Genomic DNA, 24,790 nt, shown 5'->3' with positions numbered 1-24,790 from the left:
GAAGCATATGAGGTCGTTTTTGCTATAGACAAGATTTCTTGAAACTTGTACCCATTTAGATGGTTAAAGGGACAGTTTACTCAAAAAAATTCTCCCCTTTAATTTGTTCCCAATGATCCACTTTACCTGCTGGAGTGTATTAAATTGTTTACAAGTAGCTCCTTTACCCTTAAATCGGCATTTGAAATTGTTAATTTAGCATGTGGTATCCCCACCTATTCTGAAAGTTTGTGGCCGCGCGTACCAGCTATAGATAAGATTTGTAAACACAGCCAGCAGAAGAAATTACACTCCCAGTGTGATAAAGCAGAGATAAGGTAGTAAAATGTTGATTTTCCATTGTTCTCTCAAAGTATTGGTGATTGTTTTAAGGACAGATATAAGATAAAGAATCAGGTATATGTGCACAATGTGATACAGTAATGAGATCTGATTATACCTACAAGCTCAACCTATTTTATTAGGCTGTGGCTTCAAAACAAAAAATCAGAGCTTTAATATACAGAAATAAACCTTAAAAAGCTAATTTTCATATTTGTTTTACTCTGCAGTTGGTAAAAAAGCAATTGTTAACACATTAAGGGAAAAACTATTTTACAGTATACTGTCCCTTTAACTCATTATAACTGTGTATCAAGCTCTAACAACCCCAGCCATAAGATACAATTGCAATGCAGAGGGATCAAATATAAATGTATTGCGTATGTGATTTTACATTCAATGCAAACTATAATAGGATTATATATCCTTGATGTGCATGTAGGGTCTCTCATGATCTTCTACTCAAATAAATGCACATTTATTTATGCCAGTTAATAACTATTATCACAGTGATCACCTGGCTATAAAAACTTGTAATAGGGTTTTATTTTAAATAGGGGCTTTTAGGGAATCTCTGGGCCTTTTTTTGTGACCTGTTACACATGTCTAGAGACCCCCAGCCTGTAAATAGTGTGTAGAAATTTGTTTTTTTTATTTTATTTTTTATGTATGTGGGCTTTTACATTGGACCCCCAAAACACAATAAAAACACATAAGCAAGCAGGAGCATGGAGGTCCAGATTAACTACCTTTGGTTCGAGGAGTGAAAAACCAGATGGATCTTCAAAGTAAGAGGTAAGTGTAATTGGTAGGAGACAAGATTGACCTTCCTAAGCATATGGAAGGGCCTGACAAAACAAGGAGCAAACTAAGAGGTAGGTTAATGTTAACAAATATGGCACCTTGAGCGCAACATGAGATTGCCCTACTGAAAAATTGGGGAAACCTGATAGTTATAATTACTAAGGGCTATATTACAAGTGGAGTGCTATTTTATCACTACTGCTCGTGCACTAACTATGATCGACTTCGGCTCTTTGTGCATCAGGTAGTTAAAAGTAAAAAAGTTTTTCAAGCGTGCTAACCCAACGTGTGAAAAGAGCCAAAGTTACAATATTGCAACCACATTAAAGTATGCCCCCATAGGCAAAAGCGGAAAAAACTTAACACCCTTACTCATTTGCTAGCCCAAATCGCCATAAGCCTCCTACTCTAAAAAAACCCCACAGAGCTAAGTCCCCGTTACACTATTAATCCCTAAACTGACACCACCCCCACATTGCAAACTACCCCTCTGCACTATTAATCCCTAAACCACCACCTCCAAATCACAAACTACCCCTCTACACTATTAACCCCTAAACCACCATGCCCCACATTGAAAACTACCCCTCTAGACTATTAACTCCTAAACCACCACAACCCCATCACAAAGTACCCACTAACCTCTAATCCTCCTAACCAGCTAACACTCCTAGCACCCCTAAACTAACACTCCCTAAGACACCAAAAAAAATTACATAAAAAAAACTAACATTACAATAAAAAAACTAACATTGCAGAAAAATACACTCTAACATTACAGGAAATAAAAGAATCTAACATTACAGAAAATAAAAAATGTAACATTGCAGAAAAAAAAATATCAAAAATAAAAAAAAGTTATGTCTATTCTAAAATTAAAGGCCCACTTAAAAAATATAACACCCAAAAATAGAACTCCCAAAAGAAGCCTATCACTAAACCCCAAAGATGGTACTCACCAAACTCAAATCCAGCTCCTAAGTGCTCGCCAACTGCAACTCTTCTATTCCGGCGGCAGTGGTCTTCTATTTTCATCCTGGCAGTGGCAGGCCATCTTCTTTTCTTCTTATCTTCCCTCCGACCCTCTTCATGTAATCACCAGCAAAACACAGAATTTTGAATGTGAGGTACCCCCTTTATATAGGGGTACCCTGCATTCCTATTGGTTTGTTTTCATTTTCAAATTAAAATCAGCCAATAGAATGAAAGCTTTTGAATTTAATTCACTGTAATTTAAAGGGGCAGTAAAGTCACAATTATAACAAAGCTACAAATAATGTTGCAAAACACTGCTGCCATAGAATACTAAAGACATATGCACACTCCTGAGCTCTTAGGAGCATACCTAGTTGTACTCTTCAATAACAGATACCAAGAAAATGAAGTAAATTTGATAACAGAATTAAACTGGAAAGTTTTTTTTAAAATTGCATGCTCTATCCGAATCATGAAAGTTTAATTTTGACTTTACTGTCCCTTTAAACAGTGTGCCATTTGTAATATGGATTTGAGTGTAAAAAAACCACAATCTCGCAATTGCTTTTATGCTCCTTGCGTAAACGATACCACGCCACTCGTAATCTTGCCCTAAATCTTTTAAACTGATGTGTGGATCTCAGTAGTAATCATCTAATCCAATTCCAATGAGTTGTAAGTCATTAAATGTCTTATCAATGGCACATACTCCAGGAATACTAGTAGGAAGAGGAAACATTCTTGGATGATATTCATGAGCAGCATGAAAAGGAGTAGCCAAAAAGAAGAATGCCAGTCAGAATTGTGTGCCAATTCTGCTAAGGATAGTCCAATTGTCCTGAAGAGCTGAAGAATAATCTCAGAGGAAGGCTTCAAGTGTTTGAATAGTCTGCATGATTTGACTAAGTATGATACACTGTTAAAAGTGCCAAAGAGATGTTCAATTTTTTTACACAGGGTCATCTGGACTTCTCTGTCTGAACGCAATGTTATCAAGGAAACCATGTAGCCAAACAATTTGGAAGATACATGGCATAAACAGTTCTTGTACTGTAGATAATTTGGGTAAAGGAATAAAATGTGCTTATTCATAATAATAGTTTCTCAATCACTGTAACTGTTGGGATGAAATGTCAGCTTTAGAGTTCTTAGAGTCCGGGATGTATGAAAGTTTAAACTTGCAAAAAAATAATGCCCACTGGAATTTAGTGGTTTAGCAGTTTTTGTGGCCAGTCAATATGAGAAAAGGTGAAAAATTACCCTCCAGTAAATGACTCCATTCAGTTAGAGCAAGATTTATGGCCAACAGTTCTTTCTTTCCAAAGTTCCATCATCATAATGAATATTCAGATGAAGATATTTTTTTGGAGAAATATGCTACTGCATGTATTTTAGAACAGTTGATCTATTTGAAATAGTTCAGCACCTGCTCCAACAGAAGCTTCAACTTGCAAAATGTATTGTAATGCAGGATTAGAATAGTGGAGAAACCGAGCAGATGAGAAATCATCCTTAAGGGTTTGGAATGTGGTTGCTGCAGAGCAGGGACAATTCTCCAAAAAAGCTAATTTTGTGTTTAGAGCAGAGAAGGGGGGGGGGAGGGCAATGACCGAGATTAACATTTTGATTAATCATCAATAGTAGTTGGAAAACCCCAGAAAACATTGCAGACATTTAAAGGTGGTGGTCTAGAGGCACAATTGTATAGCAGATACTGTTTGGGGATTTATCTCAACACCTTCAGGAGTAATAATGTAGCCCAGGAACAGAATTTGTGTTTGATGAAAAATAGACTTTTCTAATTTGGCATAGAGACAGTGTTCTCATAACCATTGGTAAACCTTTTGTACATGAATTTGTACTAGGTCAATCATGCATATGATGAGGTGGAAGAGTCATGGATTTAAAGAAGGTAATCCAGGAAGAGTAACAACTTGGCAGATAACTTTTTTTCATACAAAAATCAGGTAAGGTTAAACAATGTTTGTAGCAAGAAGTTCCCTTGGAAAGTAATTCATTATCAGTTTAAGAAAACAAGATTTCATGTGACTGTAACCAAGGAAGTTCAAGAAAAATAGGCACAGAAGTTTCTGAAATTATGTCAAAGGATATCATCTCTAAAAATGGTACCCCTACAGTATATTTGAGAGGTACAGTCTCTGAGTCAATAATTCTGAAACCAGAACATGAACAACAGATGTTTATGTTGCAGAAGTACTTGATATACATATGTCAGAAAAGTATTCATAAAAATCCCTGCCGCTCATGTATAAATCAAAGCAGGAGCATAAAACACTTGTTCCTTGTAACTATTAGTGGTTGGTACGTAGAGTTTAGTAGTGGAGATTAAATAGATGTTCCTATGGCTTACCTCTGTATCTCCAGTCAGAATTAAGCCTGATCTTTTACTGGCTTTTTGGGCAAGTTTTCAGTAGATGTCTTTTCTGACTGTACATGCATAGTTCTTAATTCCATCTTCTAAAACATTCAGAGGCAGAGAGTCACAAATTGCCTGCATTCATGGGTTCTGTTTCAGGTAATGCATTGGAGGTTGTGGTAGAAACTGGAGGTGTAGCAACTATAGGAGCTTGTTTATGAGAGCATTCCTTTTATAATTATCTTATAATTATCTTTCAACATATCTGAAATCAAGCAATATGGTAATGCTGGTGAGGTAGCTCAGTTGGTAAATTCCCTGACTACTAAAAATTCTGTTTGAAAGATCCAAGGTCACAGGTTAAAATCCCAGCAGGGCTTCATCCTTCCGAGGTCGATAAAATGAGTGCCATTAAATCGGGTAATAATAACAACTATTACTATTCAGCTGCCGATTTGGTTAATTGCGAGAGCTGAAAAAGTGCTTTGAGTCCCACTGGGAGAAAGGCACTATATAAATACTAGTTATTATTATTATAGTTTATATACATCAAAATAACCAAACTCGTCCATAAATCTGTCACATAAAACCTTATAAAAGGAAGGAAGTCTCTCCTGCTAGAGTGTAAAATTTGATTGCATATTATACCACAGTTTGAGAGCCAAGCAAACTAACCACTGCAGCTTGACCAGGCTTATCAGATATACTTTGTAGAGTTGATGGTTCCTGAAGAGTAGTGTTGTATTTTCAAGAGGAGGAGAGACCCAAGTCAAATTTTTTCCATTCATTAAGAGGTACGGAAAGTTACTTATGTAACTTGAGTAGAGAGAGTGGTTGTGTCATTACAACAATGGAGGTAACACTGATTCAGAAACCCTTTACAGTTTTCAGCATTGTCATCATACTTGTCAGGCATTGGAAGATATGGTGAGGAGGCTGAAGCTGAGGAGGGTAAGAAATTAGTAGACACAAATGTAGGAGAGGTAATGATCAAAGGAGGAGAAGTCTGCATAAATGTCTTAAAACACCTATGTGAGCTGATCTTTCTTGGAATCCAAATTCTGCAAATGGGATGCATGGGATAAAGCATTCACTATTTAAGGGGGGTCCCTTTTTTAGGGCCTGTTTGTATTATAATGATGTAATTGATCTTCCAGGTAGTAGTGAAATACAACACTTTCTTCCACAACACTCTGGATAGGGCCCAAGATTTGACTAAAAATGATATCGTCTGACAGGATTTCCAGAAGCAGAACACAGGTCAGATAGGCACGTTCAGTAACAATATGGGGTAGACAGTACAGGAACAGCAGGCAAAATGAAAACTAGGGACAGGCCAGGGTCTACAATTTCCAAACAGATGAGTTACAGCAAACAAGAGGATAATAAAAAAAGCAGAAAATAGGAATCAGGATACAGCACTCAGAACACAGTTCAACACACAAGAAGCAAATAGAGCCAGATCAAGGCAATAAATAGTTTAGAGCATGGGAAAACAGATGCAAAGTGGTGTATAACACGGAAACAGCTGCTCCAAAAAAAAATTATACAACAGGCACCGAAACTGTAAAAAAATAATATACTTATATGATTAAAATATTTACATTAAAAAATATCCATGTATATATTGCTTCATTAAAGGGAGAGTAATGCAAAATTAAAGGACCATGAAATACATTAGTATTGCATAATTAACAAGTGCATAATATAAATACAATGCAATAACACTCTGAATTTAAAATAATCAGAAGATTTTTTTTCTCACAAACTTATTTTCCCCCCATTTTCTGGTCCCCTGTATCATGTGACAGGCATCAGCCAATCACCAACTAACATACGCATACACATGCTCAGTAGTAGCTGGCACTTCAGAAAGTATTTATATAAAAAGACTATGCAAAAATTCATATTGGAAGTAAATTGGAAAGTTTCTTAAAACTGCATGCCCTCTCCTTCACGCTGTTTACTTTAGGTTATGATGTAATATTATATTATTTGTTTTCATTACCTTGTGGAAATATAGATTTATATACTGTATGTTATTTTGGTATTATATTCAGATGCATCTGAAAGTATATATGAGTATTTCATTTTATTTTTTGTTTGTTTAATGCGTAAAACTTTCCTTCCTATGTTATGTAAAAAAATAATAATATTTGTTATACATCTCTAAATCGGTTAGAATAAAAATGTATTAGTCTACAGAATGTAATTGGAGAACAGTAGACAAATATAAATTGTGTTGTATTACTTTCTGAATTTATCTGAAGCACATATTTCTACTTAATATTATTGTATTTATTTTGTTTTGTAAATTTAAAATGAAAATTAATAAAAATATATAAAAAACAAAAAATAAACTGCATGCTCTATCTGAATATGAAAATATGAAAGTTTAATTTGACTTTAGCAGCCCATGTTTAAGATAGAGCATGCAATTTATTTTTTATTTTTTATTTTTTTATTTGTTGTTTACTTACTTGCATGGGATGTTCCAGGCAGTACATAGATAGGACTAAAAGATTACTAAGAGATTGTGTTTTGGAACGTATTAGATCTATTGAGGACCCTGAATCAAATACACCAATAGCTACGCATTTCGAACAGCACCATAACTCAGATGTTACTTTACTTCAGCTGCAGCAGAGCATACAATTTTAAACACATTTCCAATTTATATCTATTATCTAATTTACTTTTGTTCCCTTGGTATCCTTTGTTGAAAAGAATACCTAGGTAGGCTCAAGAGCCGCAGTTCACTATCGGGAGCTAGCTGCTGATTGATGGCTGCACAGCTATGCCTCTTGTCATATGATGGCTCATATGATGTGTTCAGGTAGCTCCCAGTAGTGTGCTGCTGTTTTTCAACAAACCAAAATAATGAAGTACATTTAGTAATAGAAGTAAATTGTAAAGTTGTTTAGAACCACATCCTCTATCTGAATCCTGAAAAAAAATGTGGGTTTCATATCCCTTTAATTATTTGATAGCAGGAATTATAAAGGTTTCTACTCTTAAAAAAGAACACAGTGATCACACCTGTGTAAACAAGTGGTTGATTACAATCCATTGTTTGATTATCAGCATGTTAATGGCAGCAGATGAGCCCTTTTCAATATTGAGGTTATATCAGTCAGCTGTCCTGTTGGCTGATCACAATCCAAATTGTCAATACTGATGATCTAAACTTCTTCATTCTGGCAAGATGATCTAATCTCATCACTACTGTGAGGTCCATCAAATACTTTTAAAAAGGCATTTTTTTTTCTTAAGAGTTTATTATCTCTCTATGCAGAATCCAGGATGTGAGAGAAACCTACATTGCAAATAAATGCTCCAAAAAACATCACAAAAATTTGGTGAGGTTTCTCTCCATGCCGGAGAGGATAAGCCCTTAATGACATATTTATAAGACCATTTGTCAAATCCAACATCTAAAAGGATTTGATAAACCCAGGATAACACTTACAAATTATTACCAAGTACCCCCCCCCCCCCCCCAAAAAAAATGCAAATGTAGGATAGGTTTTAAGCAAAACACACAGAAATTACCCACCACTATATAGGATGTTATTACAACATGACAAAACAGATACAAATACCTGCTCAATCAATTAAAGTTAAAAGAAAATAATAATTATAATCCCTTTTACACTAATAAAAATTTGTGAAATCTTATATGGTTGTTGATATCAACAGGTTAATTACACACGTATCACCTGTTAGCATTATTACACGCTATTAAAGGGATCAATCAACATATAGGCCCTGCAACCTTTTACGCAATCAGTGCAATTACTAAATAATAATAATAATAATAATATAATAATAATAATATAATACTAATAATAATAATAATAATAATATAATAATAATAATAATAATAATAATATAATAATATAATAATAATAATAATAATAATAATAATATAATATGTCATCGCAAAACCCCTTAATTGCCATTTTGTCTGTCCTTAATCTTGGTCATTTGTTTTATGGTTTTAAAAATCGAGAGATTAATGATAAAGATAACAAATTTTTGTTGTTTTCATAAGTTAATATAGAGCACTGGTTTTCAAACCTGTCCTCAAGCCTCCCCAACAGGCCCGGTTTTCTGGATTACATTGGAACGGAACAGGTAAAGTAACCATTTTTACTAATCAGCTGATTATTTCACCTGTGCTCCCAGTTCAGATATCCTCAAAATGTAGCCTGTTAGTGAGGCCTGAGGACAGGTTTGAAAACCAGTGATATAGTGGAATAGATTAGAGTTCTCTGGAACTGTTAAGCAGAACTTTGACTATGTGTTTAACCCCTTTATGGGGGTTAAAAGATAGAGTTGCAGGGCTGCTAGTGTTAAAATTACATTTTCTAACAAATAAGAGAATGCATTTTGTTTCCACTATAATAGCCCTTTAAGCACTTTAATATAGTTCCAGAAAAAAACAGGGTATAGACAAAGAGGAGACTAGACTTGTGCAGTGACAAAAAAAATCATTTTGGACAAATTTTACAGAACAAATATTCATAAAAATTTTATTTTCCAAATATTCATCTGCTGCACTATTCGGTATTCATTTAGTTTAATACGAAACGAATATTGAATATTTTGGGATCATTTACATTTATTTTCATTAAAACAAATGTAATGCTACCAGTGAAAACTTTCACCTGTAGCCTTATAGATACCTATAGTGCGCTGGAGAGCCACACTAATCCGGAACTTTCTTCACAGGGCCGCTCTAGTAGGAGTGCTCTGTGAAGAAGTGTTGGTATTAGCATGGCTCTTCAGTGCGCTACAAGTAAGTATTTAACCTTTTACTGCTAATTAAAAGGAAATTTTGTTAGAATTTCTTCTTTAAATTAGTTGGTGCTTTCATTCAGATATTCGTTTTGTGAAAAAGAAATGAATATCCGTCTTATTGTCACAAAATTTCCATTCATAACTAAACAAATGCACTAGCCGAAAAGAGACAAATATGTCCTTTACTAATACTAAAAATAAATGTATAATGGGCAGAAATAAATTGGTGGTTACCTTACACTTCCACACCTCTAGTTTTATACATTTGCCTTATGTTTGTTTATTATAACTTATCAGAAATCTTGTCAGTAATGTACTTGCAGACTGCAATATTTGGCCATTTTTGTGGCAGTATTATTAGTATACTTTATATATAAAGTACCAACATTTTCCAAAGCGCTGTCCATAGGTACAATTTGTTTAAATAAAACAATGTTACAAAACTTGAAAGAGTCGACAAAATTTGTCAAACACATGCAGGAGGAGTTGAGGGCCCTATTCACGTGGGAACTTACAATCTTGAAGGGTAGGAGGTTGAGAAAAGGGAGGCGAGGTCTGCAAGAGAGAGAATGATATTAATATAGAGTTAGATGAGGGCCATTATTAGATAAGTGGAATTCTTTTGTTACTAAGTTGGGTGGTAATCTTATCTGTACAAAAATGTCTTTAGGGAGCATTTAAAAGAAGACAGATTAGGGGAAAGTCTGACAGCATAAGGGAAAGTGTTACAGAGGGCAGTGTCCACAGAGAGAAGTCCTGCAGTGTAGCATGGGAAAATGCAAGGAGAAGATCATTATTGGATCTGAGTGGGCGGGTTGTAGTATATTTGTTGATTAGTGAGGATAGGTAGTGGGGAGCAGCATTTGTAGGTCAGGGTAAGAATTTTGAATGTATTTCTGCTGTGAATGGGTAACCAGTGAAGGGACTCGAAGAGATATGCAGCAGATACAGAGTGATGGGAAAGGTGGATTAGTCTGGCAGAGGCATTTAGGATAGATTCAAGGGGGGGAGGTGGGAGAGAGAAAGTGAGTAGGATGTTGCAGCACTTAAATCAGGAAATTACAAGGGAATGGATTATTTGCTTTGTGGTGTCAGTGCTTAGAAATGGGTGAATCTTGGAAATATTGCGTAGGTGGATATATGTGGGTCAATCTCAATTTACGCTAGAATGATTACTGTGACCTCAGAGCTCTGTTTTACTGTTTCACAAAACAGAAAAGTGTAAAAAAAACACATCAAACATACATTACATAGTACAGTTACCCTCATAATAACACTATCTAATAACATTTATTAAAAAAATATTGCATAAAAGTTATAAGGGCTCAAATAAATGAGGTCTCAGGTCTTAAAAAAAGTCAGACAAAAGGGCTTTAACATAAAATACATACCTATACATGTCTATATATATCTATATATATACAGAATGTGTGTGTGTAATTATATGTTTGTACATACGAATTTATGTATTTATATGCGTATATATGTATTTACAGACATATATACACATATAAACATATGTATACACATATCAATACATATGTATACATATATAGACATATAAATAAGTGCATTGGAGACCTTTGCCGTCCAGTATATGAAAACATATAAAAGCATATTTATGCAATAATTATATATAATACAGTGTTTAACTATGTATTTACTGCAAATATTCACAAAGCAGAATATGTTCAATGCATTTTTAAATAGATAATATATATATATATATATATATATATATATATATATATATATATATATATATATATATATATATATAAACTTAGTCCAAAAGCATAGGCACTAGATGGTCTTAAATAAAAAAATCAAATTTATTAAGTCAAAGTTAAAATGACATAACGTTTCGGCACATTGCTGTGCCTTTGTCAAATGTCAGAATACGTAATCTCACAAGAAAACCTAAAAGCAATGACAAACATGCAACAACCCATACCTTTTATAGCCATTACATAGCAATAGTGTACCACCATCTAGCACTCACATGTGAGTGACGTCATCGACAGCCATCATGGCATCTTGACGTACGTGACTATGTAACCATAGCAACACAGTATACACAACACCGGGGGCAACAACACTTGCTACTATGTGGATAAAAGGAAGGATATTCACATACAAACATGATCGTTTGTAACACACATTGTTGCTGCAACAAAAGAGGCTTTAAAATATAAAAAAAATTCACATGTGCTTAATATTCAACACATTAATACATAAGATGTTACACTATTGCATATTGCTAACACATTAATACATAAGATGTTACACTATTGCATATCGCTAATGTCATAAATAAAGCCCCACTGGTAATGCAGCGGATAGTGTGCAATAAAAATACAGACAATGCACAACCCAAACAATATAGGGCCCATGTTACAAAATACATGGTACCAAAAGTAATGGGCTATAATAGACAATCAAACCAGATGACAAATGGTACAGAGCCAAATAAATCAAGGACCCACATATGGAGAGTGTACCTGACCTATATACAGAAAATTATTATTAAATCATTAGATCTACTTCAAAGACCAATAGATCGTGTATAGAAACTTTCACAAACAGTGAGGACCCATCCTCAATGTGTTCTATTTCAATAGAAGGTACTGAAATTCAGCGAGGTGTTGAGGCCCCTTGGGGCTAAAGTGTCCATAGGTTGTCCAATATGCCATAGGTTGTCATGCACCAGAACATTTTTGTTTACATGCTGATATAGTGATAAAATGTAGGGTAAAAGAAGGAGCGCCAAAGGTTTATAATGAGAGACCCAGCTGACACTAATAAAGTTATTAACCCCTAAACCGCCGCTCCTAGACCCCACCGCATCTCTTATAAATGTATTAACCCATAAACCGCAGCTCCCGGACACCGCCGCCACCTACATTATACCTAGTAACCCCTATCCTGCCCCCCTATACCGCCACCACATATAAAGTTATTAACCCCTATCCTGCGGATCCCGGACCTCGCCGCAACTAAATAAATAGTTTAACCCCTTAACCGCTGCTCCCGGACCCCGCCGCAACTATATTAAACTTATTAACCCCTAATCTGCCCCCCTACACCGTCGCCACCTATAATAAATTTATTAACCCCTATCCTGCCCCCCCTACACCGCTGCCACTGTAATACAATTATTAACCCCTAAACCTAAGTCTAACACTAACCCTAACACCCCCTAACTTAAATATTAATTAAATAAATCTAAATAATATTTCTCTTATTAACTAAATTAATCATATTTAAAACTAAATACTTACCTTTAAAATAAACCGTAATATAGCTACAATATAAATAATAATTATATTGTAGCTATCTTAGGATTTATTTTTATTTTACAGGCAAATTTCAATTTATTTTAAATAGGTACAATAGCTATTAAATAGTTAATAACTATTTAATAGCTACCTAACTAAAATAAAGAGAAATTTACCTGTAAAATAAAAACTAACCTAAGTTACAATTACACCAAACACTACACTATACTTTAATAAATTATTCCTATTTAAAACTAAATACTTACCTGTAAAATAAACCCTTAGACAGCTAAAATGTAATTAATAATTACATTGTAACTATCTTAGGATTTATATTTATTTTACAGGTAACTTTGTATTTATTTTAGCTAGTTAGAATAGTTATTAAATAGTTATTAACTATTTAATAACTACCTAGCTAAAAGAAATACAAAATTACCTGTAAAATAAATCCTAACCTAAGTTACAATTAAACCTAACACTACACTATCATTAAATTAGTTAAATAAATTAGCTACAAATAACTACAATTAAATTCAATTAAATAAACTAACTAAAGTACAAAAAATAAAAAAAGCTAAGTTACAAAAAATAAAAAAAATAAGTTACAAACATTTCAAAAATATTACAACAATTTTAAGCTACTTACACCTAACCTAAGCCCCCTAATAAAATAACAAAGCTCCCCAAAATAAAAAAAATTCCCTACCCTATTCTACATTAAATAGTTACCAGCTCTATTACCTTACCAGCCCTTAAAAGGGCCTTTTGCGGGGCATGCCCCAAAGAAAACAGCTCTTTTGCCTGTAAAATAAAAATACAACCCCCCCAACATTAAAACCCACCACCCACATACCCCTAATCTAACCCAAACCCCCCTTAAATAAACCTAACACTACCCCCCTGAAGATCATCCTGCCTTGAGCCGTCTTCAGCCAGTATCTGGAGACAAGATCTGAGATATAGGGGGGAGCAGTGCAGTTGAGGGCTTTGTATGTCAGAGTGAGAATTTTGTGTTTGATCCTAGAGGCAAGAGGAAGCCAGTGAAGGGATTGGCAGAGAGGAGCAGCAGATGAAGAGCGACGTGTACGGAAGATGAGTCTGGCAGAGGCGTTCATTATGGATTGTAAGGGAGCTAGGCGGCAGGTGGGGAGACCAGAGAGGACAGAGTTGCAGTAATCAAGGCGGGAAAGAATGAGAGAGTGGATTAAAATCTTTGTTTTGTCTTGTGTAAGGAAGTGTCTAATTTTGGAGATGTTTTTAAGGTGGAAGCGGCAGGCTTTAGCCAAGGACTGTATGTGAGGAGTGAAGGAAAGATCTGAGTCAAATGTGACCCCGAGACATTGGGCTTGCGGGGTAGGGGTAATAATGGACATGACGACAGTTATAGAGATATTGGGGGTGGATATTTTGGAAGAAGGGGGGAAAATGAGGAGCTCAGTTTTGGAGAGATTTAGCTTGAGGTAGTGGGAGGACATCCAGGAAGAGATGTGAGAAAGACAGTTAGTGATATGGGTTAGCAAGGAAGGAGATAGGTCTGGTGCAGAGAAGTAGATTTGGGTGTCATCGGCATACAAATGATATTGGAAACTGTGGGACTTAATTAGGGAGCCTAGTGATGATGTATAGATTGAGAAGAGAAGGGGACCGAGGACAGAGCCTTGCGGTACTCCGACAGAAAGTGGTGACGGAGCAGAGTAGGCCCCAGAGAAGGCTACACTGAAGGTACGGTTTGATAGGTAGGAAGAGAGCCACGAAAGGGCTGTGTCACAGATGCCGAAGGATTGGAGGGTTTGGAGCAAAAGAGGGTGGTCGACAGTGTCAAAGGCTGTGGACAGATCAAGGAGGATAAGCAGAGAGAAGTGGCCTTTTGATTTTGCTGTAAGTAGGTCGTTGGTGACCTTAACAATAGCTGTCTCTGTGGAGTGATAGGGACGAAATCCAGATTGCAGTGGGTCAAGAATGGAGTTTAACGTAAGGAAATGGGATAGGCGTGCGTATACCAGTTTTTCGAGAAGCTTTGAAGCAAGAGGGAGGAGGGCAATAGGGCGGTAGTTGGATGGGGAGGTAGGATCAAGGGAAGGTTTTTTGAAGATGGGTGTGACCAGTGCATGTTTCATCGATGAGGGAAATGTACCAGTGCTGAGGGAGAGGTTGAAAATGTGAGTTAGTATAGGGGTAAGGGTAGCAGAGAGGGAGGGTAGTAGATGTGAGGGGATAGGGTCAAGGGGACAGGTAGTGAGGTGAGAGCGCAGTATAAGTGCCAAAACTTCTTCCTCAGTAACAGGGGAGAATGAACTAAGTTTCAGGTTATGAGGGTTGAGTGAGAGCATTTGAGGGGGGGAAAGAATGGAATTATGTTGAGAGCTGATTTCATGTCTAATGGAGTCAATTTTGTTAATGAAGTGACTGGCAAAGTCTTGAGCTGACAGAGAAGTTGTATTAGGAAGTGGGGGAGGGCGGAGGAGAGTATTGAAAGTGGAGAACAGACGTTTTGGGTTTGAAGAAAGATTAGAGATAAGAGTAGAGAAGTAGTGTTGCTTGTGGAGATTAAGGGCAGAATAGTAGGAGTTCAAGATGAATTTGTAGTGAAGAAAATCAGCTGAACTCCATGATTTTCTCCAATGCCGTTCAGCAGTACGGGAACATTTGTGTAGGTACCGTGTCAGAGGAGTATGCCAGGGCTGGGGGTAAGTGTGTGATTTCCGAGCAATGGTAAGATGGGCAAGAATGTCAACGACGGATATAAGGGTGGAATTATAGTGGCAGATAGATTGTTCAGGGCAGGAAAAGGAGGAGAAGGATGAGAGGAGTGGTTTAAGGGAATGATCTAAAGACATAATGCTTCTGTGAAGTTTGGTGTGAGGAGTAGAAGGAGGGAGAGTTGTAGAAGGGATGATATGTTGCAAGTAAGGAGATGGTGGTCAGAAAGAGGAAAAGGGGAGTTTGAGAAGTTTGAGAGAGTGCATCGATAGCTAAAGATCAGGTCAAGAGAGTGATTGTCTTTGTGGGTGGGAGAATCAGTCCATTGTGACAGACCGAAAGAGGAAGTGAGTTGCAGAAGTTGTTTAGCAGATGAGGCAGTGGGATTGTTAAGGAGGTTGTTGAAGTCACCAAGAATGAGGGCAGGGGTGTCTGAGGAAAGGAAATTGGGAAGCCAGGCAGCCAAGTGATCTAGAAATTGAGTTGAGGAGCCAGGGGGTCGGTATATGACTGCAACACGTACAGAGAGAGGGGAGAATAAGCGAATCATGTGGGTTTCGAATTAGGGAAAAGTGAGGGAAGAGATGGGATGTATTTGTTGAAAGGTGCAACGAGAGGAAAGTAAAATACATACACCACCTCCTTGTCTGTTACCAGACCTAGGAGTGTGGCTGAAGTGGAGACCCCCATGTGACAGAGCAGCAGTGGATGCTGTGTCTAGGGGAGAGAGCCAGGTTTCTGTTAGGGCCAGAAGGTTGAGGGTGCGGGAGATGAAGAGGTCATGTATAGATGTGAGCTTGTTGCAAACAGAGCGAGAGTTCCAGAGTGCACAAGTGAAAGGGGTAGTGGCTTTAGATGCGAGAGGAATGTGAATAAGGTGTGCAGAATTTTGTTTTCTGAGTCTATGGGATGGTACACATGGATGTGCATGGCTTGTCAGTGGATGGGGACCAGGATTAGGGGAGATGTCACCAGCAGTAAGTAGAAGCAAGAGGGAGAGTGACATGAGATGAGATAAAGATTTGCAGAAGTGAGACTGCTTTTGAGATGAGCTGCAGGAGGGAGAGAGAGTGTTTAGGGATAGGTAACGTTCATGAGTACAAAAGTAAGGTGAGTTTAAGAGAGATGGGCTAATGAACAGTGCAGGTGGAGAGGGAGAAGGAGTAATTGAATAGTCTAGTTTGTTATAGAGACAAAGGGTAGCAAAAAGGAATATGAATATATTGATCATTTTTACAGAATTGGGAACCAGTTAAAAACATAAGACACAGAATTACTGTAACAATTGCATAAGGGAACAAAAGGTATATGAAATGTAATATTGCAAAAGTACTGTGTATTCTATAGGGTTAATGGAATGGAAGGATGTGCTGATCAGTGTTTGCACTTGTCATTTCAGGAGAGTGAAAGTTGTGTGGGAGACTATCTATAAATGAGGAAATGAGCTTGGGGTGGGTGGGGTGAGGGGTAGGGTGGGAGGGAAGCTGTTTTCCAGAAGGCTACCTTGTTGTAAGTTAGAGGGCAGTTGGAGCAGCTGAGTGGAAAAGTCTGTGTATTTTCTCTGAGGATGTGTTTGAAATCAAGCTGAGAGAGAGAGATTTGTTAGGTTAATGATGGTCCAAGAGTGTGTTAAAGGGGTGGGAGGGTACATTTAAGCTGAGGGTCAATCATGCAGAAACAAAAAAAAAGGAAAACATCAACAAAATGTTACAGAGATAAGACTGAGGTATGCAAGGGGTGAAATAAACGATTAAACAAATAGACAGATAAATTGGCAATAGCAGCTTAAACTAACAACATAATGGCAGACAAAGTTGATAAAATATGCAATGAGCTAGAGGTATGCAAATTATGACTAGCACAGCCTGTAATTCCAAAGTCATGGTAGTATATACATTTAAAATAAAAACAAAACAAAAGGAATTATCACTAAATATACAAACACATACAATAAAACAACTTGGTAGGTAAAATATAATGATATAAGAGTACCTTGTTGCAGGGAGGATTAGGTGAAAAAATGAACCTCCTTATGGGATCCTTCTGTGTATCCAGAAATGGATCTGAATCGGTGAGGAAATATCCTTCATTATGAAACTTTCTTTCACCACTCGGGGTGGGTGCTGCAAAACTCAGCAGGGATCAGCTTGCATGCTTCGCATACAGGTGCCGTTGGCAATTACTTCCCCCAGCTCCATCTGAATGACGTATCAGCGTGTCCGTCGTAGGCAGTGGAGTAAAAGGTCACCAAGTGATTAGGTAGCAATGGTGACAGATAGCTTTAGTAGAAGTAAATGATGTAGAAGATTGCCACTAGTAATGGCTAAAGAAATGGCTCTGCTGTTACAAGCCAATTTCCCAAGACAAAAATTGTTGTGTCCATATATACCTCCCTCTGTTCACATTCAGAACTCCTCGGGCTAGGTATATTTGTGAACAAAGTGATAAAGCAGCAAAGCAGAGTCCTGGTCAAAGTGTTTAGCCCACTTGTGGGATTTATCAAGACTTATGTTTGGCTGTCTGCTTGGCTCTTTATAAAGGCCTCCTTATGATCCCATTGGATACAATTTGCAGCACTTGTTACCAATTAAATAAAGGAGGACTTCAAATATCCATGGTATATATTTATATTTAAGGTGGAATTTCCTATAATTTAGGCCTTAATTGTGGAACTATAATTGAAAACAGATAATACATTGTGCCTTATAATTTAATCTTAATCTATAACAGGCTAAAATGTAATTTAATCTAAAGTGAACCAAAGGTTATGCTAGATATTGTGTAACATAAAATTATTCTAAACACAAGGACTCACAGGTATCGATTACTCTAAACATAGTAACTGCAGATACCTGCATCTAACCATAAGCGTATTAGCTAAGTCACCATATTTGGTGTTTAAGACACATTGTATTTATTGCTAAACATTGTATTTATTGCTTAACATCTTGGTTATTTTTAGCTAGGAGTTATTTCTAACATTGAATCACATCTTATTAGAATCAGTTTAGATCTGTACTTGACCCTAGCTCATTAGCGCTGTCACTTTATTTTACATGCTGATATGCCCGTGCTTGAGGGTGTACATTGGGAAGATGGTAACTACCTTCCGTGAACGGATGGCCAATTACCGTTGTGCCATTCGTGAAGCACTAACTAAGGGTTAATCGGACCAGCCGGTGGCACGCCACTTCATTAAGTTCAAACACGGTGTTTCAAGCCTACGATCTGTGTTGATTGACCATGTACCCACCCTGTCTAGGGGTGGCAACCGTGCAAAAAAATTGCTACAACTGGAAAGTAAGTGGATCTATCGGATGGACACTTTAGCCCCAGAGGCCTCAACACCTCGCTGGATTTCAGCCCCTTCTATTGAAATAGACCACATTGAGGATGGATGCTGATTGGGTCCTCACTGTTTGTGAAAGTTTCTATACATGCTCTATTGGTCTTTGAAGTAGATCTAATGATTTAATAATAATTTTCGGTATATAGGTCAGGTACACCCTCCATATGTGGGTCTTTGATTTATTTGGCTCTGTAAAAATATCGCCAAATTGTCATCCTGTTTGATTGTCTATTATAGCCCATTACTTTTGGTGCAATGTATTTTGTAACATGGGCCCTCTATTGTTTGGGTTGTGCATTGTCTGTATTTTTATTGCACATCGCTGCATTATATGTGGGGCTTTATTTATGACATTAGCAATATGCAATAGTGTAACATCTTATGTATTAATGTGTTAGCAATATGCAATAGTGTAACATCTTATGTGTTGAATATTAAGCACATGTGAAATGTTTTTGTTATATTTTAAAGTCTCTTTTGTTGCAGCAACAATGTGTATTACAAACAATCATGTTTGCATGTGAATATCCTTCCTTTTATCCACATAGTAGCAAGTGTTGTTGCCCCCGGTGTTGTGTATACTGCATTGCTATGGTTACGTGGTCACGTATGTAAAGATGCCATGAACGTTGACGGCTGTTGATGACATCATTCCCATGTGAGTGCTAGATGGCGGTACACTATTGCTATGTAATGGCTATAAAAGGTTTGGGTTGTTGCATGTTTGTCATTGCTTTTAGGTTTTCTTGTGAGATTACCGTATTCTGACGTTTGACAAAGGCACAGCAATGTGCCGAAATCTTATGTCATTTTAACTTTGACTTAATACATTTGATTTTCTATTTAAGACCATCAAGTGCCTATGCTTTTGGACGGAGTTTGGATATATTTTGCAGTGCACCGTGGCACTTTACAAACTGTGAGATTGTGCTGTCCTTTTTGGATATATATATATATATATATATATATATATATATATATATATATATATATATATATATATATATATATATATATATGTATATATATATATATATATATGTATATATATATATATATATATATATATATATATATATATATATATACAGGTGGCCCTCGTTTTACAACGGTTCAATTTACACCATTTCAAAATAACAACCTTTTTTTCCAGTCATGTGACTGCTATTGAAAAGCACTGAGAAGCAGTGCATTTATTAAAATAGCCAGTAGGTGGAACTGTCCGCTTGTGTTGCAGCAAAGCCAAGTAAGCTGAAATAAACAGTTTAACCAGACCTGCGCTATCGAGCAGATTTCAAAGGAACAAAATCTTCCTGTTTATAAATCAGTCCAGATTGGAATGCATAGAAAGAACTGTTTGCAGAAAAATGCAAGTGAAGTCTGTGTTGTGTGATTATTTTATTAGGTTTATAATGCTGTTTAGCAAATGTTTTTGTTCATTTAACTTAGTTTAATTATATATTCTGTGTTGTGTGATTATTTTATTATGTTTATAATGATGTTTAGCATTTAAAGTCTTCATTTCAAAGCTTTAAAAATAATGTCTTAGGTGTTACTTATGACAATTTTGAGAGGGGCCTGGAACCTATCTCCCTTACTTCCCATTGACTTAAATTGTAAACTGGGTTTCAATTTACAATGGTTTCGATTTATAACCATTCCTTCTGGAACCTAACCCTGGCATTAATTGAGGGCTACCTGTGTGTGTATATATATATATATATATATATATATATATATATATATATATATATATATATATATATATATATATTTATATATATATATATATATATATATATATATATATATGTATGTATGTATATATATATATGTATATATATATATATATATATATATATATATATATATATATATATATATATATATATATATATAATCTCTTGTTAATTTCAAAAGCGCTAATTGCTACTCTGAGCTTGCGGTAGCAATAACCACTAATGGCTGATTAATTATCGTGCAGCCACAAACGGGCAGATTCGCCGTTTGCGGGTAAGTGATAATTTAGTGCTCCACTTGTAATTTAGTCCCGAATGCATACTATAAGCATTGAGGCATGTTAAAATCTAGCTTTCACGGCATTCCAGTGTTGATCTGTTTGCAAATGTGCAGTAGCTCTCCTTCAGATGCTTGCAATGTAACCTAGCTTCCAAAATGGCAGCACCCATGATTACAGGGAGGTGCTTGAAATGTACTTAGGCTTAAAGGAATATCAGAGCACCAACTAAAGAAGGCAGGGTCCCCAATTAACTAAAAACAAATTTCAAAGTATGGTTTCAAAATGTGTTTATTACAACACAATCAGAACAGTAATGTTTATTTTCTTCAACTGCAATAGCTATGTGTCTTGCAATACAGTTAGAACAGTCACATTAAGGCCCAGTATTGTGTTTATAAAACATTGGATGCTAATATTAACATATAGAAAATTTATTAAAAAAACACAATCCTTTGGGTGTTCAGGATGTTAAAACAATAAAATTGGATAAAATTAAAATAATACAATCTTAATTTCCCTCATGGATCCATGTTTACAGTCTAAAACTTATTTCAACCAAACATTGATGCAGTTATAAAATCAATATGAGGCTTGTTCCTGGTGGTTTGGTCTTAACCACCTTTCTCAAACCATTTAATGAGATAATCTGTATTCCAAAAATGGAACCTTGGCAGGTCAGAGTGAATTTTTGAAAAACGATATACAAGCTCACATTAGTAGCTAGCAATCGTTAGCGATCAGTGTTAGCTGAATAAAATCCCCTTGGTGAAGAACCCTATACAAAACAAATTTGAAATTGGTCTACTTGCAGCCTACTGGTTAATTATATATATGCTGTCATGTAATAAATCATGCAGACTGCCTCCTAAAACATGATACACAAATTATTTATCAAGGCTTAGTGAGAAAAATAATTGGGTGAAAAAATAATCACAGTGGAAAACAATTGCAGTAAAAAATAGTCACAGTGAAAAACAATTGCAGTAAAAAACAATCACAGTGAAAAAACAATCTAGTGATTGATCTGGGCTTAGTACTCAATCCCAGTAAAAACAATTGCAGTAAAAAACAATCATGGCAAAATAGTCTAGTGGTCAATCCTTTGCTTAGTGTTCAATCAAAAATGAAATTAAAAGGAATAGGTAAACTCCTTAAAATACCAAACTAAACCATATAGTGAGTGAGTATGTGCAATGCTTGACAACCTTTAAATCCCAACAGTTTATGTGTTTAAATGTCCTCACGATCCTATGTGTGCAAGATTTTCCGGTCAGCCCTGGGTCCCTTTGCTCTCAAGCGTTCAGTCCCTCAGCCCTTTCAAGCCTTTGTTCCCTCTGCTTGCTAGCTCGCTGTCCCTCTGCCGAAAAAATTAAAAATAGTGTAGATTGCTAAAAATAAGTGTAGATATCAGAATCAAACTTACGTGTAGATATCAGAATAGCAAGCAGAGGGAACAAAGGCTTGAAAGGGCTGAGGGACTGAACGCTTGAGAGCAAAGGGACCCAGGGCTGACCGGAAAATCTTGCACATACTCACTCACTATATGGTTTAGTTTGGTATTTTAAGGAGTTTACCTATTCCTTTTAATTTCATTTTTGATTGAACACTAAGCAAAGGATTGACCACTAGACTATTTTGCCACGATTGTTTTTTACTGCAATTGTTTTTACTGGGATTGAGTACTAAGCCCAGATCAATCACTAGATTGTTTTTTCACTGTGATTGTTTTTTACTGCAATTGTTTTTCACTGTGACTATTTTTTACTGCAATTGTTTTCCACTGTGATTATTTTTTCACCCAATTATTTTTCTCACTAAGCCTTGATAAATAATTTGTGTATCATGTTTTAGGAGGCAGTCTGCATGATTTATTACATGACAGCATATATATAATTAACCAGTAGGCTGCAAGTAGACCAATTTCAAATTTGTTTTGTATAGGATTCTTCACCAAGGGAATTTTATTCAGCTAACACTGATCGCTAACGATTGCTAGCTACTAATGTGAGCTTGTATATCGTTTTTCAAAAATTCACTCTGACCTGCCAAGGTTCCATTTTTGGAATACAGGTTATCTCATTAAATGGTTTGAGAAAGGTGGTTAAGACCAAACCACCAGGAACAAGCCTCATATTGATTTTATAACTGCATCAATGTTTGGTTGAAATAAGCTTTAGACTGTAAACATGGATCCATGAGGGAAATTAAGATTGTATTATTTTAATTTTATCCAATTTTATTGTTTTAACATCCTGAACACCCAAAGGATTGTGATTTTTTAATAAATTTTCTATATGTTAATATTAGCATCCAATGTTTTATAAACACAATACTGGGCCTTAATGTGACTGTTTTAACTGTATTGCAAGACACATAGCTATTGCAGTTGAAGAAAATAAACATTACTGTTCTGATTGTGTTGTAATAAACACATTTTGAAACCATACTTTGAAATTATTTTTTAGTTAATTGGGGACCCTGCCTTCTTTAGTTGGCGCTCTGATATTCCTTTAAAGGGACATGAAACCCAATTTTTTTCTTTCACGATTTAGAAAGAGCATACAATTATAATCAACTTTCTAATTTACTTCTATTATCTATTTTGCTTCATTCTCTTGATATTCTTTGCTGAAAAGCATATCTAGATATGCTTAGTAGCTGCTGATTGGTAGCTGCACATAGATGCCTCCTGTGAATGGTTCACTGTGTGCATTGCTATTTCTTCATTAAAGTATATCTAAAGAATGAAGCAAATTAGGTAATAGAAGTAAATTGGAATGTTGTTTAAAATTGTATTCTCTATCTTAATCATGAAAGAAAATGTTTGGATATAGTGTCCCTTTAAGTCTTTTACATTTTCCTGTTGACCACTAGGGGTCAATCCATCTGAGCTAAGGGTCATTTTCAGCAGGCGCTTGGTGAATTGGTTTATGAAATGTACTTAGGGCCAGATTACAAGTAGATCGCTAATTAACACTCCAGCTTTAACCTTAATTGCGCTAGAAGTAAGCTTTTTGCACTTGACGGGTTGCACTTATATAAGGAGTTAAAAGTAAACTATTTTTGCTTGTGCGCTAACCCAACATGAAAATATGAATATTTCCCATTCCAATGTTCTTCACATACCAGAATATGTTCTATTTATTCATAAATGAATATTTCTACATATATCTGATGGTATTTTTGTACAATATATATCTATACTGTATATAGATGTATATATAGGAATATCTATTTATAAATACATAACACATATTCTGCTATGTGCAGAACATTGGAATGGCAAATATTTACAGTTAATACATAGTTAAAACCTTTATTAAAATTGTATATTGCATAAATATGTAATTTCATGTTTTCATCTACTTAACTGCAAAGGGCTTCAGTGCACTTATATAAAGATGTCTATATATTAATACATATGTATTTATGTGTTCATATCTAATTTGTATACATGTCTTTAAAGGGACAGTAAACTTTAAAAATAATGTTATATAATTCTGCACATAGTGCAGAATTATATAACATTATTTAGGTGCTATAGCTATAAATGCGTTTTTTACCTTTTAGTTTGTTAAAAATATGGAGCTTTTACAGACCCGCTCTTTGCTCTCTGCTGAGCGGGTCTGTTATATTTAGTCAGCGCATCGGGCCAGCTGTATAGTCACAGCCCGGCCGACCGCGCCATAAGACTAAGTGCAGCTCGCTCCTGTCACAGGAGCGAGCTGCACTTAGTGCTATGGCGCGGTCGGGCCGGGCTGTGACTATACAGCTGGCTCAGCAGAGAGCAAAGAGCGGGTCTGTAAAAGCGCCATATTTTTAACAAATTAAAAGGTAAAAAACGCATTTATAGCTATAGCACCTAAATAATGTTATATAATTCTGCACTATGTGCAGAATTATATAACATTATTTTTAAGGTTTACTGTTCCTTTAAATACATATATACACATTTAAATACATAAATAAATATACACACGCACAAACTGTATATATATATATATATATATATATATATATATAGATAGATAGATAGATAGATAGATAGATAGATAGATAGATAGATAAATACACATGCATATAGATTTTTAGACGTTTATATGTATGCAGGTCTATGTTAAAGCCCTTCGCCTGGCCTGAGACCTCCTATCCTTGTAACT

Source organism: Bombina bombina, chromosome 5, assembly GCF_027579735.1.
Source record: "Bombina bombina isolate aBomBom1 chromosome 5, aBomBom1.pri, whole genome shotgun sequence".
NCBI classification, from domain to species: domain Eukaryota; kingdom Metazoa; phylum Chordata; class Amphibia; order Anura; family Bombinatoridae; genus Bombina; species Bombina bombina.
The sequence above is the reverse complement of the archived record's forward strand: the minus strand, read 5'-3'. Positions refer to the sequence as shown.